This window comes from Sphaeramia orbicularis, chromosome 22, assembly GCF_902148855.1.
Source record: "Sphaeramia orbicularis chromosome 22, fSphaOr1.1, whole genome shotgun sequence".
NCBI classification, from domain to species: domain Eukaryota; kingdom Metazoa; phylum Chordata; class Actinopteri; order Kurtiformes; family Apogonidae; genus Sphaeramia; species Sphaeramia orbicularis.
Window position 1 is genome coordinate 26,853,153 of NC_043978.1, and position 7,725 is coordinate 26,860,877.

The following is a 7,725-nucleotide window of genomic DNA, read 5'->3' on the forward strand; positions in this document are numbered from 1 at the left end:
CCAGGCAACCCCTAACCCATGTTCTTCCAACCTTCTACCAGTGAAAATGCACTGAAATGGCAGTCAAACCCATGACTTCCCACCTGTAAACTTGTACTAGATCAATGTACTCCCAGCTCTGACATCACACAGCCCATGAAACAACAATGGCGGCCCCTATGGATGTGGTGTTTATGCAAATTGTTTATTAAAACAAGGTATTGCTCTAACGTTATTTATCCGCAAACATTCTGCATAATCAGCAGCTACTCTAATGTTAGCTAGTTTTCAGTCCATTGAGTGCAAGAACAAATTAAAACCAAATATGTATCCAAATATACAAATAACGTAACTTAAAGGTATAATACCTTGTCTTGCCTCATGTGTTGTTTTTCCTCCTTTGTTTCCCTAAAATAAGCAAAGTGCAAACACCTTTGGCAATAGAAATGATTGTAAGTGAATGTACGGTCCACCATGCTGGTTTGTTTACATCTAGCTACCACAATTCCTTGTCCTCAGGCACTTCGGCATGACTTACCTGGAACGCTACAAAGTTGTGAGTCTTAGCCAAGTCGTGATTTATGGGCTCAGAAACCTGCCTGGAATGCAGCATAAATAACATTGTCACAATTATTTCATGAAGAGAGGAAAAAATATTTTATTCCAATTTTAAAGGCAACAGTGTATATAGCTAGATATTATGTTTATTTATTTTTAATATATGAAAGTTGTTGTGTCTTGATTTGTTGTAACTATGTCTATAGTGTTAATCTTAATGATGATTTGATCCGATTAAAAAAAAAGGGATATATTTATAAATTAATTCAATTGTAAATATCTACGTAGTTAAATACAATATATGTATTAACTCAGCCGTAACATGAATTGGAAAAACAAACAAACAAACAAACTCTTAGTAAATCAATGACAGGGATCCTCTGGCTGCACAGAAAAATTGTACTTTAAGTGTATTTTACTAATAATACTTATAGATACTTTTTGATCATTTGCTGGAAATTACAAGAGATGTAGCAGCAGCAGCAGTTGTATTTAATCATCATAAGCACTATCATGAGAACAACATACTGAGACAAAAAAAATAAATAAATTGGACCAATGGCCCTGTAGCTTACCGGCCAAATTAAAAGCTTTGGGAAATGTATCCAGATGCCATTTATTATCACCCAGTTATGTGTATTTATTATATTACAGAAATAGCCCATGTTTTGGTCATATTCCAGTCAGATCTGTAAAAAAATTCAAATTCCAACATGATATCATTGATACTTACTGATTTATTGGATCAATCCACTTCCTATCTGTTATAATGGGAAAATTTTTCAAAGTGGCACCAAATCCAGAATCAGATCCGGATGGAAATAATTTCAATACCTTGTGTTGACATCATCATACAGAAGCTGTATACCAAGTTTGAAGTCAATCAGAACTGTAGTTTTGGAGAAGAAGACGATTGAAATTTTTTCCCCATAAGAGCCCATGTTAAATTTTCCGTAAGTTTCCTGATCCAGAAGAAGATCCTGATCAGCATGTGGCCATTATGTTTAGGTCATCTCCCCATCAGGGCTGGACTGTAAAAATTTCAACTTGGTATCATTTATATTCACTGAGTTATTGCATCAATCCACTTCCTATCTCCTATAATGGGGAAATTTTTCAAAGTCGCACTAAATCCAGAATCAGATCCGGATCCAAATATTTCACTAACTTTTGTTAACATCATCATAAAGAAGCTGTATACCAAGTTTGAAGTCAATCGGAATTGTAGTTTTGGAGAAGATGATTGAAAGTTTTGTAACGGACGACAGATGACAATGCCGGACGTGACATGATGAGAATATCTTATGGCCTGTCGGCCAGTAAGCTAATAAAAAAGCTCAAAGATAAAAACAAAAAAAACCCAAATCAGCAATAACTAATAAAAGGATATACAGCTATAAGCTAAAAGCGCTGTATGTGCAAAAAAAAAAAAAAAATCTACAGAAATGTATAAAACCACAGACATTTAAAGTAGATATACAAGTGCAGTGACAATGAAAATGTGCTTCCAGTTAAATTTACTATATGTTTGCTTAGGTACGTTTTAGAATGCTTAGCATTTACTTGTGGACAACATTCAAAGTGTGCTTTTGGTACATTTTAGTAGAAGATCTGAATAAACTCTTTAATGTTTACATCATTAATTATTTCCAGACAAACCAAAACATTCAACTAGTATCGTTAATCATCTAAGTAATTTCCTAATTTGACTGGATTTCAGTACTTGCTTTGACTGATCCAGTCTCTGCACTGGGATACTTCTGGGGTCCAGAGAGCATGCAGAGTGTCCTCTGAAAAATATTTACTGTGGCCTTTTTTTCATCTTTACCCTCTTCTTTGTCCTGCTTTTTAACCGCTTGCTGGTCTCCTTCCTTTCCCTCTCATTCATCATTTCTTGTTGTCCCTCCTCTCCTCCTCTGCTCTCTCCTCCAGCTCGTCCATCTCCCCTGTTGGACCGAGGTCAGGGCGAGGGGTCAATTGCATGGACACACCACAGAGCCTGTTCTTGAAAGAGTAGTCATGTATCTGCGCTCCGTCTTATCTTGTGTTTTATTTCACCTGACAAGTCGTTCCCAGAGGAGAAGGCCTCACTTCTACCTGCGCTAACCCTGACACATATATATGTGTGAGGCTGGGCGTTCTGCATGCATGTCTTTGCCTGCTTTCCTTTATGTCCTACAGTGCTTCTCTTGGCCCCTTTTGGCCACCTTTGCTTTTTTATCTTTACTTGTCTCTAACTCTTCCACTTGCCTGACCTTTCTCTGTCTCTGCCGTCTCTCTTCCATTGATAGCCAGAGCTAATAAGGCAATTAAAGCCTAATTAAAGGAGTCTTCAGAGAGAGGGGGAAGGTCTCTGGCAACTTCATGAGGCTAAGGGAGCGCTGTGTTTACTGGATACTCTAAAATACAGCACAACAAAGTTAAAGAACTTAGGAGATAACGAAACGCCAACAGCCCAGGTGCTACTGAAAATCCTCCTATATGTACAGTATATTTCTGCAAGGATATGTATAGTTTCAGTGCTTATTACACATTTTTGCCCTTGGCCACACTGGCTGCAGGGTATTGTCATCAGTTGGTCATCTGTCCATCTGTCTGTCCATGTATGTGCAACAATTTTGGCACGCAGCAGTGGTTCTCAAACATGGGGGGTGGCGGATAGTCAACAACAATAAGGTGAGGAGAGTTCACTTTCACTGTCTCACAGCTTTATTGACACGTCTTCCACATATGAACAGGTCCATCACGTTACTTGTAGAATTATGTATTGAGGTCCAGACTGAGGATGGATTGAAGTCTGTATATGCAAAAACTTTGGTGTGGACTGAAGGTCGGGGGTTTTCAAGTGCGTGCATGTTATGTTTACATACAGTGGTGGGAAAAAAATTGGACATCCCATGCATTTGTCATATAGTGCATTAACAATTACTCTTAAAGTGTACCTGTACTGGTCATGCTTAAGATATTTATTGTGCTTTGTGTATTATTTATGAACAAGACAGGTGCAAATTCAGTAAAAAAAAAATATTAAAAATTACCATAAATGCACCTTTTTATACATCAATTATGGGTGTTGGCAGAACCAATGGGAAGCAACTACTGCCAGCCGTAAGTGACGTATCAGTCATGGTTTCCAGGTGATGAGTGTGAGTAAACAAGCAGCAGTCAGTGAGAAAGACTGAGTGGAAAGCATGTGTTTAATGTTTGTTTGTGCAGCAGTTACCTTTTTTTTAAAATTCTTTTTCATCTAAACTTGTGCAGCCATAAGCTTTGCACTTTGCCATAAGCTTAGCGTCCTAGGGACGCTACTCAGCACTCACAGATATGATTGGTGTCTCCTGCACAGGGTCAGTGACCAGCCAATCACAGCCCAGGTAATTGGACGATACAATACATCTACGTCACTGCTGACGCTGAAACAGCCCGTGAAGGAGGCAACATGTCACTGATCATGTCTCAAAAAAGGGCTATGACGCAAGTTACCTGAAACTACTGGTATTAAACATGATCTTTTGAAATAGCTAACCATAAAAATTCACTTCAGGTACCCTTTGATTCACTGAACTCTGCCAAGTATAATTCCATTCTTCAAACCCACATGCTCCCTTTTGCATGTGCTCTGGTCTACCGACGTCAAATGAAACACACCCAGGACATGACATGTTGAAATTGGCAAGAACTTAGTTTTGCTATTTTTTTCTTGTAACAATAATAATCATAACAATTATTTGCATGTTTTTATGTCTGTTTGATGTCGTCTTGAATTTTTCAGCAAATATTTTGTGATGATATTTGACTTTGTATAAAGTTTCAAGGGTGTCTGAAAACTTGTTTTGTGACTGTAGAGTTTTTTAATTGCTCAAGGTGCAGGGTATTTAACAACTTTTATGCTTCATTTTAGGTTTTGCAAGTGGTTAGAATTAGGGCAAAGGCAAAGTTTATTATGGAAAAAATCTACAAATGTACACATATTTAGAGGATTCAAGATGCATACTCCTAGTGGCAAAATCTTGGATTTTGTACGTCCGCGATAAGACTTTACTGATACCAGTGCCATTTTCACTGTTGCTTATCAGTCCGATTATTGATTTCCTTATTAATTAAATTTTTATATGCTTCATTGTCACAGAATAACCCAAAATCTGTAGTTGTACTTGGGCTCCGAGCGTTGACTCTATGTAATAAAATGCTCCATCTACATTAACGTGGGTATCTTGCAAAATGGATATTTTTCTCTATGTTTGGGCCCCTCATCTGCAAAAACTCAGATAATCAAAAATGTTAATTAAACTCCAGTTTGTGTGTATCCATGTGGACAGGGAAAATGGAAAGACTAGAACACTATAGTATCGCACTTCATTTCATGCATGTCTGTTATTGAACCTGCACCTGAAACATCAAATCCAGGTGTATTTATCACTGTATGACCTGCAGCAGAATTAGGTCAGCATGGATACCTTTGGGACAGAAAACACTTCAACCACTCAAACTGACTCTTAAGGTCACTTTAGTTTATATTGTAACTTTCTGTTGCTGCTTTCCTTCATGACAAATTAAAGTGTCTGTGCCCGCTGCACCCAGTATTATCCATAGTTTCCACAGTTTTAAGTCTGCTGAAAACCATGGTGCCAATCCAGTCTAATCCAACTTTATTTATGAAGCACTTGAAAACAACCATAGTGGCCCAAAGTGCTGTACAGAAGACTAAAAGCACAGGGAATGATCACATTTTCTCTCAGAGGATCAACCGAGAAATTTTACATTAAATGGAAGTCTTTCCCCTCCTACTTTGATAAAACATCTATAGAAAACATAACAGAATAGAATAGCTATAACACTTGTAATTAAGTGAATGTGGACCAATGTGAGTGGGGGGTACTACTTTTCTTTTTTCTTTTTTTAGTTTAAGTTTTTCTTTGTTGTTAGTTGGTTTTTATTTATTCATTTATTTTTTTTGAAAACTGGAAAATTGGACATGCTTATACCTGTGCTGAGAGGATATGTACACTGAAAATGTGCCCTAATAAAAAGATTATTAAAAAAAAAAAAAAAAAAAAAAAAAAAACAGTGAATAAAATTAATCAAAGCATTAAGAAACAATAAAATCGAATAAATAAAAAAAGAAAAATATAAAAACAGAAACAAAAACAGAAATGGTGTGGCCGGTATTTGCATCAGTTTATGGTCATTTTTTGCATTGTCGTGTGGACTGAGTTTTTATAAAAATGGAGGAAGAAAATATCTGTTTAAAAATGTTACTGTGGACAGGGTAATGGCCACAGAGTGTATGGGACTGACAGCTCACATCTGTCTCCTATGTTTAAAAAAAAAAAAAAGTATGGACATCATGAATAGGAGAATTAAGCACCGTTCACAAAGGAATGCTGGGCAACTGAAGTCTTGTAAACAGCAATGGGCAAAAGTTCCACTTGTAAAAGTGCAATATTTGGAAAAACAGCACAAACTGAGCCTGTGTCCCAAACACAGACTGGATATAAATAATGGATTAAGGAACCCATTGGTCTTTCAAACCACTGTTTTGACATCATGGTTTCTCGAACTGTAAGTGACCACATTTGGACAAAAGGAGCAGTGTTACAGGTGTGGAAGGGGTTATGGGTGAGCTAATGGTAACTCTTTGGTGGCTGTGAAAAGCTGCAGTAGAATCAATCTTTGTAATGATATCCGTCATTTACTCTTAAATAGCACTTGATGGTAATGCAATTTATAGTGATACAAAAAGAAATAAAACAGAAAAAAGATGAAGTCACTTCTGAGCCACTGCAGAAACATGTCATTGCATGGAAACAAAATGCTCCCTCTGTGGGATTATGAGGGTCATTGTAAGGCAACAAAAACACAATTCCTTTTCTCAGGCTAATATACACTATTGTTTGTTTGTTAATTTATTTCGAATATAACATTAAAACCAAACTACAAAAAGATTTATATAAAAAGAAAGGAGAACTTTCGAAAAGGAGTGGGATGTAGTTTAATTTATAATCTCCCGCCCCTTTACCCCATCCTTCTACCTATCCTAAATTCTAATGTCAGATCCCATAAGTAACTCAAAAATCCTACACATATCAGACTAAATTCTGACTAAACACAAAAATACTATACATATCAAGGATAGACTCTGTCCATTTTGCAACAGTATTTCATATCAAAATAAACTGTCCCTTTTGTAGTAGTAATAATACCCATATCACAAACAAAAATAAACTCTGTCCATTTCATAACAATAATACACATATTAAAAACAAAAATAAACTCTGTCCATTATATAACAATAATACACATATTCAAAACAAAAATAAACTCTGTCCATTTCATATCAGTAATACACATGTTAAAAACAAAAATAAACTCTGTCCATTTCATAACAATAACACAAAAATCTAAATAAACTACCCATTTCTTAGCAGCAATATACTTATCTAAAAAAAACTCTGTCCTGTTTGTCATATTTACTCAACATTTTGGATTTGATTGTCTTTTTAAAGGACACTATTGAAAACATAACTATCAATGATGTATTTAATTTCTGCTATTTGATTCCACAAAATCCCTGCCAAATTTTACACCATGGTGTGTCATACAGGTAGTGTTTACATACATCCATACTTAATAACTGTCATTTTATACACATTAAAACAAGCACTGACGTTAACTTTCTTAGTGGATTACAACCACACTTCGGACGGCACATTGGACTCTTTGTACTCTTTGCACTCCTTGTTGCAAGTTTAGATAATTGTAGACATGAGTTTCACATCACTGGTTTATAATTCATAACTGTCAGAGAAACATACGACCATTGATAGAAGACAGTCATAAGCTCTGAGGCATATGACTGCGATGAATCAGACAGTTTGGAACCACTCCTCAACCTGAGCTGGATCTCGATTCTCCTCGATTGAGCAAAAAAGCAATTTTACAATTTTAACAGTGCTTCAGATTAATTGGAGTGTGGTTTTTAGTGATACCCAAGAAGCAGAAGAGTGCACGCTAACTAGCTAATTTGTTCAGCTTCAGATGTATTTATCGAACCAGTGTCAACCCACTCATTGTCATCAAATTTGCCAACACAGATCAAAGGGTCTGTGCAGAGTGTCAGCCAGGTTACCTCTGCTTGGCACTCAGAATCAAAGTCACGGATTATGGGGAAGTGTACAGAAAGAGGGA

General features: G+C 36.5%; 1 long non-coding RNA gene across 1 annotated transcript; it reads right to left on the reverse strand.

Moving 5' to 3' along the window:
- On the reverse strand, nucleotides 1–7,207 carry LOC115413305 (uncharacterized). Its single transcript, XR_003934448.1, has 3 exons — nucleotides 7,196–7,207; nucleotides 514–517; nucleotides 1–116 (listed from the first exon to the last, which is right to left on the reverse strand). It is a non-coding gene; the product is annotated as an uncharacterized LOC115413305 (long non-coding RNA).
- Between the last annotated feature and the right edge of the window lie 518 nt (nucleotides 7,208–7,725).